This window comes from Hyaena hyaena, unplaced genomic scaffold (assembly GCF_003009895.1).
Source record: "Hyaena hyaena isolate Hyena2069 unplaced genomic scaffold, ASM300989v1 scaffold_1079, whole genome shotgun sequence".
NCBI lineage: Eukaryota > Metazoa > Chordata > Mammalia > Carnivora > Hyaenidae > Hyaena > Hyaena hyaena.
This window is the reverse complement of record NW_024081701.1, coordinates 369,085-384,285: the sequence shown is the minus strand read 5'-3', so window position 1 is coordinate 384,285 and position 15,201 is coordinate 369,085.

Here is a 15,201-nt window from a genome sequence, read left to right as displayed (position 1 = left end):
ATCAGCAAGTGTAGCTGAGCCTTGAAAAGGTCTCAGTAAACTTCAAAATACTGATATACTAGATATTGTGCAGAGCACACTCTATGAGCTGGTTGTGTGTGTATGTGTGTATCAAAAGATATGATATATCAGGGTGTCTGGGTGGCTCAGTCGGTTACACGTCTGACTCTTTATTTCAGCTCAGGTCATGATCTCACTGTGAGTTCAAGCCCTGCATTGAGCTCTACGCTGATGGTGTAGAACCTGCTTGGGGTTCTCTCTCTCTTACCCCCACCTCTTTGTGTCTCAAAATAAATTAATAAACTTATGAAAATTAAGGTTTTGAAAGGATGTGCTATAAGGAGAATATTTTGGATAATTGTCATTGTGCCCCTCCACATCCATTTCTTCCCTTTCTCTACTAATTTCTACCTAGACTTGTAGAAATGTCACTAAGAGCTTCCCTGAACTCTGGTGTTCAGTGAGGATGGGAGTGGAAGAACAGTGAGAGTTTTCTGCCATCCCCACTCCCTGCTGGTAACTAAAATTAGAGTGGGCTGGTGGTACCTAGAAGGCAATCTTCTATATCCAGTCCACTCTGTATCTATATTTCGGGGTGCTTCTGGGTCTGGGGGATGGGAAGATGCCCTCCTGTTATTTACCAGTCCCCCACAGTTACTGGCTTCCAGTAATATTTGTGGTTCCCCCCCCAACCATAACTTTATAAAGAGCCCCTGAAATTATTTTTAAGTAGCCATCTGGGACACTAGGCAGTATATATTGTTTGGTATGACAAAAGCGAGCTGACTATGGGAGGCAGTAAATCACAACTGTTGAGCTTAAGATTTTGGAACCTGAGCTTGAGTCCCAGCTATACCACTGACTAGAGTGGCTCTGGGAAAATTGCTCAACTTCTTTAAGCATTTTCCCATCCCCAGACAAAGCAGACACTCTCTGTTCCACTGGGCTATCATGAAGATTAACTGAGAACATGAGTGTAAGGTACTGACCCAAAAGACCAGTCATTAGTAATAAAAGGCAACAGGTTCTGATTACTTACCATGCACCACATATTCTAGGCACTCTATATGTACTATTTTAGTCTTTTCAATAGCTTAGGAATGGAGATCATTACATATGCTGAGATATGTATGTTTGTACATATATATATATATGGCTTATAATAGCATCTGAAACATAGCAAATATTATGCAATTGTATTATTATCATTGTCATCTGATTTCCTAATTTTAAAGAATAGGAAACTGAGAGGTTCAATACTGAAGGCTGGTTTATCAAACAAATTTAGCTTGTGTTTGAATTTACAAAGTGGCTTTAAAACACAATATTTTGGGGTGTCTGTGTGGCTCAGTCAGTTGTGCAATTGAGCGTCTGACTTCACCTCAAGTCATGATTTTGGGGTTCATGAGTTCAAGCCCCAAAGGGGCTTGCTGCTGTCAATGCAGAGCCCACTTTGGATCCTCTGTCCCCCTCTCTTTCTGCCCCTCCCCTGCTCGAACTCTCAAAAACTAAAATAAAAACATTTTTTAAAAACTCACAATATTTTATGTGCACTTATCAAATAAATATTAAATTATTCTATTTATGTAAATATATATTACAATATATTCTATTTTATATATGCTGTATATATATTTATGATATATATATACATCATATGAATATTTGTATGTTCACAGACTATGTGAAGGAAGATTATATATCAAGCCATTATTTAAAAACTACAGATCTAGAAATTCAAAATAAATTATGTAAGTGTATCTATCTATGCATATATCTATGTAGTGACAACCTGACACATATAGATGTATCTGTCTATAAATGTGTACATATATAGCACATGAAATTGTAACTTCCTCTTTATTTCTACGTGTATGACAAAAATTAGCACATGCATTCAAGATTATTTTTGCTTGCATTTCCTAATTTAAGGAATATAACTTTTTCTTGTAGCTAATGAACAATAGTCAAGAGTTTGAAACTTGTTTCATCAAACAAAATGACTAAATCATTAAATATACCTTATGTTTTGGAAATGTGTAGTTGTGATATTTTAAAGAAAATAGTTGTTTGTTTGCTTAAGGATATGAAGAAGGCTGCCATCAGCTATGTGAGAGATATTTTTGCTTTTTGCTGTCATCTAACTTAAACGATGATGATTTTTGTCTGAGAAATGCTATTTTACATGTGTCAAAGGAAAGAGTATACTTTGTTCATTTTTGTTTTTTCTTAGGAGCCGCCAATATTATTTAATATAAGTAGTTGATCTTTTATAACCCTTTCTCTTATTGTATCTCCCTCAGGAGTAGAAGCTGCCTTGAAATGCTAAAATATGCCTCAAATGATGGACATAACACAAATTAATAAAATCTCTGACTAATGCAGAACTTCTTCTAATGTAACCATGGTTTCATCATTGAACATTTCTATTGTTAGTTCCCTATTCTCGTGGAGAAAGGCAAAACAGCAGGACTTTTTGATATCTGAATAATTTGAACATAGAATTACAGAATATAATACAAAAGGAAGATAGCTGAGCTTTATGTGAGTATGGATTTAAATATGTATTTTAATTTCCAAAAGGTAATATGGATTCCTATGCCAAAACAATGGCTCTAATTTAAACTACAATTATTGTGGAGAATAGAGTGCATGATGAAACATTCAGGCAAACTGTCAACATTGATGCTTGAATGTTGTGATTACAGTTGCTATTTGAGGGCAGAGATCATTTTGCTTGAATTCCTTGCTGGTAAATTTATTGTTCAAATAATTTGGTGCCTGAAATGTAGTATAAAATGGATAACTACAATCAATAGACTTGTGATTTACTTATCTATTGTAGATATCTTTATTGTCAGTTTGCTGTTTACAAACAAAAATAAAGAGGGCAAAGTGGCGAAAATGTTGAAGATGTAAATTATAGACTATGCTTTTAATTATCTCAGTGGCAATGAAACTTCAAAGCATATACTAGTTTCATGTGTGTTTTTTTTTCTTTCTTGTAATTGGAAGACAATAAATGTTCTAAAGGAGGTGCAAAATAAGAAACATTAGCTCCTTCAGTAAATGATATTGAACAATGTGATCGTGAAGTTAAATTACGCATCATTTACATTGATGAATAGTTCTGTGACATAATTGATTAAATTAATAGTTATAATGTGAATTTTAAATTTAAAACCTCTCAGAGTAAAATCTTCAAAGATAATTAATTAGCTTTCCTTTAACCTGTTGGCCAAATACTGATGGACACAAGAGAGGATACCTTTTACTGTATTTTTTCCCTTAGCCTCATCAAATTATGTTCAAATAAACAAAAACCTCCTACCTTATCTCTTAGAATGCTATATCAGAGTTCTTAGGTAGATTTTGGCAGGGTTTTTACAACTTGCATACATTCTTTAAACTGAAATCTCATAATGATGATATAATGACACACTCAAGTAAATAACTCCTTGAACTAGAACTCAAAGTGCTATTTTTAATTTCCAAGACTTATTTTGAGCTACTATGGACTTTCCATATCTATATTTTATTGTCTAGTATTGGAAGATGTTTCCTGACAAATCAGAGATGGAGATTGCAAGAGTAAATATTTTGTTTTAGTTCTAGCTTTGATTATAAGCCACTGTATGCAACAAAAAAGTGATAATACTTATGACCTTATTTCCTTTACAGGAAAGTCTTTATTATTATTAATATTGATGCCATTGTTAAGGCTGGGTTCTTTTTTTAAATTTTTTGTTCACAGTGGGATCGTGGAGTGGGGTCATATATTGTGGCAGGCAGAAATTAGTCTTACTATGGAAATCATATATCATTGTCGAGTTTCTTACATGTGAACAATTATTTGTGCATGAAGGAGTTAGAAATGTTTATGTGTATTTCAAGTCCCATCCACCATATTTACTACTTACTTCTATTTACCATTGTATCTGATCATACTGGAAATTCTTTGAAGAAAGGGAATATATTAGTTTTATTGTCTTCTATCTTCCATATATATAATTATATGTATATGCATTATATATAATTATATGTATATGCATTATATATAATTATGTGTATATGTTTTCTAGATAAAGTTATAGAACAAGTTTTCAGTCTATGATGCAAAGATAAGCCAAGGATTTATTTTATCTTTTTTTGATTTTTAAATTAAAGTTTTCTAAAGTGATTTTACTTTTTATTTTCAAAAATCTAAATGAAAGTGTAGTGGCTACATTCAGTTTAAAGGCATCATTTAACATGACTACATTTTAATGCAGTTTCCTTTCACAATAATTAAATTTTGAAGTGCATGGCCATGATGGCCCCTGATGTGAAAAATTTGCACTACAGTGATATCATTTAAGAATGATAAATCTATCTTAGAAAATTGACAAAATAACATTAACCTTGAAGGCAGGGTTTATAATTAGACAAAGTTGATGAGGAACAAAGGTAACCATCTGAAGGTTGTCTTCAATATCTTTATCTAATTTCTAAAGGACAAACAACTTCATCTAACACCCACTGTCTATGTGATCACTAAATAATCATTGAAAATTAGTCAAAACTAAATTACTTTGTCCATCTGTATAGTTCCCTTGTTCTTTGATAGGTAAGTGACAAAGAAAGAGAATATATTAGATTACTCTTGCTGATGTCCACATGGTGCCTGACCCATAAACATATGCAGCCTATTAAGCTAGTGTTGTTTTATTAATCTTAGCCAGATTGGCCAAAGTGGCTAGTTCTTTCTAAAATGTGCCTCTCCTATGAGAAAGAATGAAATCTGGCCATGTGTAGCAACATGGATGGACCTTGAGGGTGTTATGCTGAGCGAAATAAGTCAGACAGAGAAGGACAAATACCATATGTTTGCACGTATAGGAGGATTAGGAGGAACTTTACGGAGGACTGTCGGGGAGAAGAAGGAGGGAAATAGTCGGGGAGAGGGAGGGAGGCAAACCATGAGAGACTTTTGAATGCTGAGAACAAACTGAGGACTGATAGGTATGGGGGGCAGGAGGGGTGATGGACATGGAAGAGGGCACTTGCAGGGATGAGCACTGGGTGTTATATGGAAACCAACTTGACAATAAAGCTATTTGTAAAAATAAATGATAATAAAATAAAATAAAATGTGCCCTTCCTTCACAAGTATAGATTTTTCTAAGTTTTTCAGGTAGATGATATCATTGCAATGCTGGAAACTTGAGTAGTTTCCCCACTTGAATAAGTTAAACATATCTTTGGGTCATAGAAATGCAATTAATTAATTATTTAATTAATTAATGCATTTCAAGAAATTTTAGGCAGAGAGGCAGTCTTCAATTAACTTGGTAAGGACATTATTACAGTAAAAGAAAGAAAATAAATAAAATATTAGTAAAGACATTTTTCAAGTAATGTGGGTTAGTAAGATAATATAATGCAAGATTTAAACTAAAATGCCTAATATAAATGTGCATGTAGGAAATAATGATAGACACAGAAGATAGATAGATGATGTATAGATAGTTGTAGGTGTGGATGGAAAGAAAGATATTGTGTTAAAACAGCAATTGTGTAAATATGCAATGATTGTGCATAAAATATTTAATGGATTGGTAATTGATAAATGTAACATATCATTCTTTAGATATATGCTCATTTTTCAATCTTATGGCAGCACCTATTTTATTAGTCATACCTTCAATTATTTAGCCAATTTTAAATGTGCATAATCCTTTATGCACAGTTTGAGTTTATATTTAGAGTACTTCATATGAAATATTATAATTTATTTGTTGAAATTGAGCCATTTGATATAAATATAATATAATGTCTTTTCTAAAATGAACCAAAACATAAATTACACAATTAAATTCTTAAAATGTGTTTATGGCAATAAACATAATAGGATATAATGATATTCTTAAACACTGACAGGAGTATTGTTTATTTTTGTAGTAAATGGAAAAGTTAAATTGTATTTTTCCGAATTTCCCAGCTTTAATCCCAATATAATTTTAATATTCAGTTTTTGATAATGTGAACTCAAATATTCAAATTATCTTAGCGTATATAAGAGAGTTTCCTAAAATATGCCTTCTGTTTGGAAATTTTGTCACATTTTATCATAAAAATTGTGATGGTGAGTTCATTATTTTTAAAAACCCATATTTTATTTAAGGTTTTAAAAATGGTCCCTTTTCTAAGAAGAAAGAAAGGAAGAAAGGAAGAAAGAAAGAAAGAAAGAAAGAAAGAAAGAAAGAAAGAAAGAAAGAAAGAAAGGAAGAAAGAAAGAAAGTCCCTTCTAAGAGAATGCGAAATTCCAGTACTTGGAGATTAAAATATTTTCTCATAACTACTGTCTTTGATGATATCAGAAGTTAGCCTGAAATTTATAATCTTGACATTAAAATCAAATAAATGACATCTTGGTGAAATAGAGGGATACACAAATAAACAAATAAAACAGTTTTATATAGGGTAAAGCAGTTATGAAAAATTATTCAAGTAAACAATGTATCTTTACACATTTCAGTTAATATAAAAATATTTTTCTTCTTGAGTAAGTCCAACTTGTGAGCATTATTAGAAGGCTATGTAAGCACATACTTCTTACCTTTTTTAGAGTAAAAATAATACCTTGGAATAGTTTTAATAGATATTGCTTGTTTTGATAAGTCATTCATCTGAATTTAACAATTATGTTAATTGCTCAAAGAAAGTATGTCACATTCCGTGTTGTATCTATTTTATCTGACATAATAAATATTTTTGGATGAATTAATAACGTATTATCTTAAAAAGGGATATCTTCTACAGATCAAAAACATGTGTAATCCTAACATAGTCATATTAATAATATTTTGCCATTTTTTTAATGCTTTTTAAAAGAGCTCTCATGGGGCGCCTGGGTGGCTCAGTCGGTTGAGCATCTTATTTCGGCTCGGGTCACGATCTCAATGCTGGTGGGTTCATGCCCCACATTGGGCTCTGTGCTGACAGCTCAGAGCCTGGAGCCTGCTTCCAATTATGTCTCCCCCTCTCGCTCTCTGCCCCTCCCCCCTCACACTTTGGCTCTCTCTCTCTCTCTCTCTCTTTTTCTCTCCCTCTCTCTCTCAAAAAAACAAAAACATTAAAAAAATGTTTAAAGAGCTCTCAGATAGTCTTGTCAGAAAAATTAGCATTATTTGGGGATACTATGTCTTCTGCTGGCTTCTCATACATTGTTTGAGCTCCATACCATACACTTTAGGAATACAAGCTGAAGTCCAAAAAAGGGTAATTTAAAATGTATTTTTCCCCAAATGAAGATATAAAGGAGTCTCACACTTTAACAATCTAACCTAAACATGTGTTTATACTCTGATAAAGAGGCAATGAAGATAACTGTATTAGAAAGCATTTTATAAAATCATTAATAAATAAATGGTATTTGGGTGCCTTAAATGTTAACATAAATTCTATATAATTTAGTTATGCATATTCTACTTGAAGCTTCAGAATTAAGAGGGTAGAACAAGATATGTTTATCTCTTAAGACCATCCCTGACTTTTATCTGCTTATACAAATTTGCTCTATTGTGACCTCTAATTTTTATCTCAGCTGCAAATACTAGGTTTTGCCTCATTTCTCAGGTCTGTAGACATTATTTTATCATTATTTTACATATAATGAAATGGGAAAATATAGTTATTTCCCATTTATTTACTTACTAAACTTCATTTTAAATAAAGTTTAAATCATTTGTCCAAGATCAGCTAGCGTATGATAAGATTGAAACCAGGCAGTCTGCTTAGATAATACTTTCAGTACTACATCTTGTTTCCTTAGTTAGGGCAAGTGTCCTGCCTTTCTCTTGTAACCCTCTTGTGGGCTGAAATTGTGCTTTAGTCTGTAACTGAGTAAACCTCACATGTTGCCAAACATCACACTTGCTCCTGCTTGACTGCCGGAGTCTCACCTGTTATGTGAGGACACGATGGCTCAGATGCTCTACCTGCCGAAATATTCGTGGACAATCTGTCACTACACCTCACTGATGCATCCCCTCCTTGGTGCTTACTCCAAAACCCTTTATATTCTGACTTCCTCCTACACTTGTTGACGCCTTCAAGAGTATTGTAGGTCAGTTAAATTACTTCTATAGTAATATCGTGTCAGATTTGCATCACAATGAAAGAAAAAAACCAAATATTTGTAGTTAAAACTCAACAAATCTTAGTATCATACTTAATACCAGGCCAAAATATAGAATTAATTAAATAGAGATTTCAAAATTATGAACCTTAGTTACTAGAAGTTTGGATGTGTCATTCAGAGGAAAGAGAAAATTAATTTGAAAGTAGAAATACAAAGAAAAGCAATAAACTTGGTTTTGGCTACCCTGAGTTTGAACCAAAGGAGAAAGATACAGAGATATCTTGATATCACCATGTCCACATGTTTATTTGATCACCACACATGATATCTTTTTTTTTTTACTTTTTTAATATCTCACAGTGAAATAGTGAAATAGCAGGAGCTTAGGAAATTGCAGTAAGAGGTATATAATAGATGTTCTGGAAGTTCATTGTAAATTTCATTGTAATTAAATGACTAAGGCATAGATTGATATCTAATTTTGGCAGTTTCAAGGCCAATTCATTTCAAATTAAATTTGCTATTATTGTTAATAAATCAAAAAATATATAAAATGCTGTCACTTAAAGCAGAATCTACTTTACAGGTATATTCAGTTAATCTTTAAAACTTTCAGGGGGCGCCTGGATGGCTCAGTCGGTTAAGCATCCAACTTCAGCTCAGGTCATGATCTCATGGTTTGTGGGTTCGAGCCCCGTGTCGGGCTCTGTGTTGACAGCCAGCTCAGAGCCTGGAGCCTGTATCAGATTCTGTATCTCCCTCTCTCTCTGATGCTCCCCTGCTCATGCTGTCTCTTTCTCTCTCTCTCTTAGAAATAAATAAAACATTAACAAAAAAATTAAAAATACCTTTCAGTATTATATTTAAAGGCACTCTAAGAATTTTTATTTTTACCCTTAATAACTTCTAAATGAAATTAAAAATCAGTCTAAAAGTTTCTGATTAATGATGCTTAAATTTTAATTGCAGGTAATTTTAAAGGTGTTTTAATAAGTATCTTAGTAAGGAATTTTATTTCATAAGGAAACAGAGGTTTGAGGGAAAAGATTATGAGATTTGTTCCCGATAATTTGCTTAGGAAGTTGTACATAGTTATTATTGGTAACATTTAAAGTTTTTAATAAAATGATGCATTTATACTTTTAGAGAGCAAAGAATAGTTTTTATCTTTGTTTTCCTTCACTTCTTTTTTTTTAACTTTTTAATGTTTTGTTTATTTCTGAGAGAGAGTGAGCGAGCGTGAGCAAGGGAGGGTCAGAGAGAGTGAGATACAGAATCTGAAACAGGCTCCAGGCTCTGAGTTAGCTGTCAGCACAGAGCCCGAACCGGGGCTTGAAGGCATGAACTGTGAGATCAAGACCTGAGCTGAAGTCGGACGCTTAACCCACTGAGCCACCCACGTGTCCCCCACTTCTTGTTTTTTGTTGTTGTTGTTGTTTGTTTGTTTCTTTGAGTCTATATAGGACACTGAAACCAAATTGGACAGAAATTAATTTCAAAGAGAGTTATATTTTTTGGTGTATCTTTAAAATTGTCCTTAGATTCTGAAGAGGTTCAGAAATCACTAATACAATTTTGTGTTGTTTTAAATCCTCTTTATCTATACACCCATGCCCCACCCACTTCCCTCTGGCTGCCACCATTTTGTGCTCTGTATTTAAGTCTATTTTTTGTTTGTTTGTTTGTTTGTTTTGTTTTTTATCTGACAGACTTACTTCATTTAGCATTATATTCTTTAGGTCCACCCATGTTGTTGCAAATGGCAAGATTTCACTTTTTTATTGTTAATATCCTATTGTGTATATATACACCATTATCTTCTTTATCCATCCTTCTATGGACGGACACTTGGGTTGTTTCCATATCTTGGCTATTGTAAATAACGCTGCCATAAACATAAGGATACATATATCTTTTTGAATTCGTGTTTCCATATTTTGAGAGTAAATTCCTAGTAGTGTGATTACTGGATCATATGATAATTCTATTTTTATTTTTTAAGGAAACTCCATACTGTTTCTCATAGTGTCTGCACCAATTTGCATTCCTACCAACACTGCACAAGGGGTCCTTTTTCTTAACATCCTCACCAACACTTGTTTCTTGTGTATTTTTTTAAGTTTATTTATTTATTGTGAAAGAGAGGAGGGTAGGGAAACCTGTGTGCTAGTGGGAAAGGGGCAGAGAAAGAGGGAGAGAGAATCCCAAGCAGGCTCTGTACTGTTAGCATGCAGAGCCTACAAGGCCTTGATCTCACAAACTGTGAGATCACAACCTGAGTCAAGATCAGGAGTGGATTGCTTAACCTACTAAGTGGCCCTGGTGCCCCTCCTGTGTTTTGATTTTAGTTATTCTGACAGGGGTGAGGGGATATCTGGTTATAGTCATCATTTGCATTTCCCTGATGATTAGTGATGTTGAACATCTTTTAATGTGTCTGTAGGCCTTCTTTGGAAAAATGTTTATTCAGTTCCTCAGCCCACTTTTAAATTGGATTATTTGTTTTTTTGTGTGTGTTCAGTTGTATAAGTCCTTTATATATTTTGGATGCTAACTCCTTATCAGATATCTAATTTTGTGCTGTTTATTTCCAAATAATTATTTCATATTGCTTTCTTGTCAGCTTTATTAAAATGTGGAGTCATCATAATAGTCATAAAAGCCACACATGGTAATAAACCAATACAACGAGGCAACAAAGAACAGTTTTGTAAATAAGTACATTTTAGGGGCGCTTGAGCGGCTGAGTCAGTTGAGCATCCAACTTTAGCTCAGGTCATGATCTGTGCTCTCACTGTTCCTGAGTTTGAGCCCACATGGGGCTTGCTGCTGTTAGCCTGTCAGCACAGAGTCCGACACATATCCTCTGTCCCCCTTTCTCTGTGCCACCCCCACTTGCACTCTGCTAAAAAATAGATATATTTTTAAAAAGCCAAGTTATTTTTAAGCTTCTCCATATCTTTTTTTTTATTTTTTAAGCTTCTCCGTATCTTTTTTTTAATTTATTTTTATTTTTTTTAATGTTTTTTTTTTTTTTTTTTTTTTTTTTTTTTTTAATTTCTAGGGGAGAGAGAGAGAGAGACAGCGTGAGCAGGGGAGGGTCAGAGAGACAGGGAGCCACAGACCGAAATAGGCTTCAGGCTCTGAGCTGGCAGTCAGCACAGAGCCCGACGCGGGGCTCAAACCCACGAACCGCTTGATCATGACCTAAGCGAAAGTCGGACGCTTAACCGACTAAGCCACCCAGGCACCCCAAGCTTCTCCGTATCTTAATAGAAATGGATATAGAAGTAAAGTGCATTGTAAGAGTAGGATATTTATGACATGCTTCTGGGTAAAAGATTCTTTTTGTATACTGTAGAATAACTGATATTTGTTACTAGGGTTCCTTAGTACTGGTTAATTCTCTGATAAAAAGGTCTGTAATAAATATTTTGAAATAAATGAATCCTGGAATATGAACTCAATGAGCATAGGTTTCTTTGTCTTTTAAAATTCACTGCCACTTCCTTAACATTGGCACATCAAGATGTTTAAGAGGTATATAGGATGAAAGAAATGAAATTCATACATAAAGAATGAATGAGAAGAGGGAAGAAATTATATGAGTATAAACATGTATTTCCAGTTACTTGGATTAACACTTCCTCCAAGCCCTATATGCTTAATTCCAAATCAAGTATTAAATATCATCTTGTATTTCCAAGTTAACTTCTTGTTCCTCCTCCTCTGTTACTTATTTACACTTATAATCAATATAATGTTGTTCTTAGTCTTTACTTCAAATGTCTTTTGATTCTTTCTTTCACAAAAGTTTTGGTGTCACTTATTTGAGCAGGTTAATAATTCAACAATTTTGCTGTCTTACCACTGTCCTAGGATATCTCTTTAGTCAGTTGGTCCTTCTTATCACAAGTCTTTCTCCAGTACCCCCATCCTCCAAATTTCTTATGTGTAACTGTTCAAGTTGTTTACTCATACTTTAACCTCCTAGTGTAACTCATTAAAAAAATTTAAAACTGAATCAACATCAACCTTATTTGAGAACATTACTGTTTGATTTCCATAAATTTCACTGGATTATACCTTTACATTTTCATGCTGAAGTCCATTGTGATTTTGTCTTATTTCTTCCTTAGGGCTCCAGAGACCATGGCCAGTTTTCTTCTTTCATGGTTCATATTAAGTAATATTTTGTCATCCCTCAATATATACTTGTTCTGTGAAGAAAGTAAAATTCTTGATGTGGTCTTTCTTTTGCATTGGTTGCATAGAATGGAAAAGGAGAAAAACCTGAGAATGGCAACAATATCCCAAGAATATTGATGTGTGAACACATTAGCCAAAGATGTGATTTTGAAAAGTATATTAATATATTAGGCTAAAGAAATCACATCTCTCTTGGATCTGTGGCAGAGGGGAAAGAGCCATTGCAAAAGTGTGATGACATTCTTTTAGGTTCTGGTGTGACCACTTCTTCCATGAATTCAGTCAAGAAACATGAGCAGGCTTAAGTCAATACAGAAGGGATGCATACTCTTCCTATGGAAGGGAGCGCAATGAGCATTGCGACAGGTAGGGATTTAAAATCTTCTTCAGGGAGTATTGTGAGTAATAGCAAATAGTAATAAAATATAGAGCAATTTGCATTATAATAAGTAAATATATTTGTTTTCTTGTCTCATAAAAAGCTAGTCACAATAATATATTGTGATCATGTACAGATTTAAGTCTCTGCAAGTTGTAAAAATTATACATAGAGTGTAAATACTGATGGATATCTAATGTATTTCATACAGCTCTGGTTACAAATATTTTGATCTCTGACTCCCCTCAAGAATCTCATGCTATCAATATTCATTTAAAAAAAGCACTTGTGTATATTCACATACAAAGTTTGCATATTATTTCAGGGGATTCTAGAACTTTCTAAGGCCTCACTCAAGGACTACGTGAAGCTCCACTGACTCTCAAGACAAGAGCTCTTATATTCTCTTTTCAGCTTGCTCCATCCCCTTCCCACCATCAGTGGCCATGGTCCTTGGACAGACACTATTTCAACCTGTAAGCTCTTTAAGCCATTGTGATTTGTCTTCTATAATTATCACTTCAGTGAACTTTTCCTTACTCAATATTCTAGCAATATCTTGTTGCTAAATACATAAGCTATTTCCCCCCTTTTAAACCTTGATTTTTCCGAAATGTTTGACATTTGTCACTATTCCCCACTTTCTGCAGTGTATTTTTTTTTCTTTTGAACGTGTATCCATGTCACATACCCTCCTAATTTCTCTCTTTTATATGTATATTTCTTGTTAGAATCATTTTGTAAATATTAGTGTTCACCGGGATTCTGGAATTCAGCCCTCTTATCTAATTGTACACTTATCATCAATATTGTTTACTTCCATGGTTTCAAATACCACTAATGATTTCCAAACATTTATCATCAATCAGATTTCTCATTTGGTAGATTGCTTTTCCAACGTATTTTGAATATCTGTAAATGGATGGCTCACAGTCAGATAATAAAAGTCAACATGGTCAAAACTACATTCATTTTGCTTTAACCTAAATATTCTCCTGCCTGTTTCATATCCCTCTGAAGAGTGTTTCTACCTTCATACCTTACCTATAATAGCTTTTTTCTTTCTTAATTTTTTACCCTACTCCTTCCAAAAATATGTTCTCCCTTTTCTTGATATTAAACTTTCCTAGACTCCCTCATGGTAAATTTTAGGCTCTTTAACAAGATTTACATGTTTTTACATGGTCATATCTGCTGCTTCAATTTTTATTCTCTACTCCCAGTCTATATCTCTCACGTCTTCACATAGTTGCCAAACTGGCACTATGCCCTCTTCTACATGTAAGCCTTAGCTTATCTGTCTCTGGTTATTTGCCATTGCTGTTACATTTTCACAACAATTCATGATTTACTTAGTAAACATTTCTCTTCCTTGGCTCTGATTTCCTATAAATGGATTAGATGGTTCTTTTTTGTATTCCCTTGTCACCTCCAAGTTTTCTCTTATCACATTGTATGACTCCTGACTCCCTATGCCAGCTGGCTCCTAGATGATGTATGGACTTCTACAAACATGAATAAAAACCTCGTTTACAAATGTATGATTTCCAAAATGATTTGGGATTTTATAATCCCAAAACTCTAAAATTGACTGAGAAAGTAAATGAAAACACCAATGTATACTCTAACAAATATTTACTATGGTAAATGATTACTAAAATAAATTTAATTATATAATATGCACATTTGCATAATTTCAAGATTAATCAAAGGATCCTAATGAGCCTTTACTGCCAGCTTGCCAGGAGTCCAGGCTCCAGGTCCCCTATACAAATGTAACATAGGCCAAGTTGCAGTTTGGCACCACTTGGGGCTAGTTGTCTGACACAACTTATACACCTATGACATAATTTTGGATTCTCTGGCTGAATGAGACTTCAGGAATTCCATGGAATAGCCAGTTAGCTGGCACCTGGTGGATTAAGATCAAGTTTTTTATTGTTATTGCTTGTTTGTTTTTGTTTGGGGCCCAATCCAAAGAGGTAACACTGGGAAAATATTTGAGGTTATAAAGAACCCAAATTTTGCCTCTTCACTTCCCAATATAAAGTGTCATAGGACATTACTTTAATACAATGGTAGCCTCCAAGTATATTACCAGCACACTATCCCAGAAGTTATGATATAGAAAAGCTCACAGAACAAATTAAAATATTTAAACAACACATTTTATCAAGTTTATTAAAAACACACAGAAGGAAGGAGAAAGAGACAGGATAGGCTAACACACAGAATACGGTACAATGTGGAAGGGCTGCACAGTCAGAATCCTGAAGTATGCAATAATCACATGTCCTGTTCCTCTCTCTGCTACACCAACCTTCCAAACTGATGGTGTGGTGACAAAGGCCAGGCTTGATGTCTGAGCTAGGGTTCAACAGACAAAATACACTCTGGCTCAATGATACGTAGATGCAGGGACAAATACCCCTGGGTGATAGATGTAGCTCTCTGGGGGCCTAATGAACAGCAATGAGTTTTATTTGTGTTA